This window comes from Heptranchias perlo, unplaced genomic scaffold (genome assembly GCF_035084215.1).
Source record: "Heptranchias perlo isolate sHepPer1 unplaced genomic scaffold, sHepPer1.hap1 HAP1_SCAFFOLD_266, whole genome shotgun sequence".
NCBI lineage: Eukaryota > Metazoa > Chordata > Chondrichthyes > Hexanchiformes > Hexanchidae > Heptranchias > Heptranchias perlo.
This window is the reverse complement of record NW_027139278.1, coordinates 57453-59744: the sequence shown is the minus strand read 5'-3', so window position 1 is coordinate 59744 and position 2292 is coordinate 57453. Positions and strand designations below refer to the sequence as shown.

The following is a 2292-nucleotide window of genomic DNA, read 5'->3' as shown; positions in this document are numbered from 1 at the left end:
GTGGTTACCGAGAGACAGTCAAAACTTTAATAAGATTTTTGTGCTTTGCATGTGATGAAATTTCATAATTTTATAGACTGCATCTTAAATTTAACATTAACAGGCAATTGTCGCCGTTTATCACAGGAACGCCCGAACCGGTTCTCCGATGAAGATGAAAGTAACGCAACGGGGAACATCTGATCCAACACGAAAGGCATCGGGCTATGATAAAAATCCCCACCGTTTTGCTTTTCCAAAATAAAGGGTGTGACATTTATTCTCTACTCAGTTAATGTGATCGTTGAGTGGCGAGAGGGTGGATTTGGAATTCCTGAGCGACCGCACTGTGAATTTTCCAGATCTGCTTGGAGCACCAATCCCTTCAATTCATCACTTACAGGGACAATTCGATTCCCGGTTTCTTTTCCCAGAGCTTGGCGAGATCTTAAAAATTGAGAGCGACCAATATCAGAGCTAACCTCGTCACCGACATGCTCACAGATACAGAGCGGCCACACTCTGCTTCAGTGTGATGAAAGCCCAGAGCGGCTTCATGGTCGAATGCAATTGTAAGCAAAGCTCATTCAATGAAAGTGCAGGTCATTGAGGTGCCTTTAAAGTCCTGATTGTTTGAACTGAACTTCTTCCGAGACCGCGTGAGATTCAGGTGGAGTGATTTGGGGACTTCTTTTCCCTCTCAGCAAAAGTCTGAACCGCAGCTCAAGATAAAAAGTCTAGGGTTAAATTAGGGTTTCTCCAGGGTATGAACCTCGAATCGAGAATTAAACCCCGAACTCAACGAGCCCAGAAACAAGAACATGTCACGGGCACATTCTGTGAGAGGGCTGTCTGCATAATGAAAAGACCATCTGATCAGTTCCGTGTTGGATCCTGAACAAAACACAGCACTGTGTGCTTCTCAAATTCACTAAACACCACGAATTACACAAAGGCACCGCTGGGAGTTGAACCCAGAATCTCCTGTTTACTAGACAGGTGCTTTAACCAACTAAGCCACGGAGCCAATTCATGGTACTGTTTCCCACCTCCTCTCATTAATATCTATCAGCTACACGTTACATTCTGTTGTGGGTTCAGACTGTTTGATCTTTGTCTATTTCACTTGCCCGTTTCCCTGTGAATCCCGATACTGACTGCGTTTCAGGCTGTGTTTATCTTTGTGTGTCCATCAGTGCTTTGATACACGGATGAATATTTGTGCTTCTGTTTGTTACTTTAAATAAATTAGGGATGGACAATTCTCGCTCTGACACTAAAGAACTAATTGAGCAAATTTCACAGTGAAGAGTTGTTTATTGTGGTGCTGAAACTAAAAAAAAATCGTAAAAGGTGCAAAGAGGGAAAACGAGAAAAACTTGTGAATGAAATTAAGGACAACTTTCAAGGTTTTTACACGTATATTATGAGAAAGAAGGGTGACTAAGAGTAATGTGGGCCCCTTAAAGACAGATGGAGGTGATATTGTAATTGAAAATCAGGAAATGGCAGCCTTTTTTGACACTCACAGAAAAGCATGAGGATAATGTACCAGAGACACGAGGAAAACTGAAAATAAATCAAGGGGATTCAGTGTAAGTAAAATAATGGTATTGGAGAAAACAATTAGACTAAAGATAGACAAATCTCCAGGACCTGATGGTGACCATCCCAGGGGACGAAGGGGAATAGGTGAGGAAATTGTACATGCTTTAGTCATGATCGTTCAAAACTCTCTTGATTCAGGAATTGTTCCATGGATTGAAAAAATTCAAATGTCATTCCATTAATTAGGAAGGGTAGGAGAGATAAAACAGGAAATTATAGACCTATTAGTCTGACGTCTGTTGTGGGGAAGTTACCAGTATCTGTTATTAGGGAAAGAATGACTGAGCACTTGGATAAACATGAATTGATCAGAGAGAGTCAGCATGGATTTGTAAAGTGTAAGTCAAGTCTAACGAAACTAGTTGAACTTTTTGAAAATGTGACTAATGTGGTAAATGATGGAGTGTCCATGGGGGTTATGTGCATATTGACTTCCAGAGGGATTCGATAAGGTTTAGCATCAGAGACTGTTAACAGAAATGAGAACATGTGGAATTTATAGCAACCCATTGAAATGGCGAGGGAGTTGGTTTGGAGGTAGGAGACAGAGAGTAAGGTTAATGGGTATGTACTCAAATTGATAGGATGTGGTTAGTCGTGTCCCCCAGGGATCTGTACCGGCAAATCATCTTTTTATTATATGTATAAATGAGGTAGATAAAGGAATAGAGAGCGGTATATCCAGGTTTATCGACGACACCAAGT

At 41.1% G+C, this 2292-nt stretch overlaps 1 non-coding gene across 1 annotated transcript; it reads right to left on the bottom strand.

The window, feature by feature from the left end:
* Window positions 1-932: 932 nt before the first annotated feature.
* On the bottom strand, window positions 933-1006 carry trnat-agu (transfer RNA threonine (anticodon AGU)). Its single transcript has one exon. It is a non-coding gene; the product is annotated as a tRNA-Thr (tRNA).
* Window positions 1007-2292: the final 1286 nt, after the last annotated feature.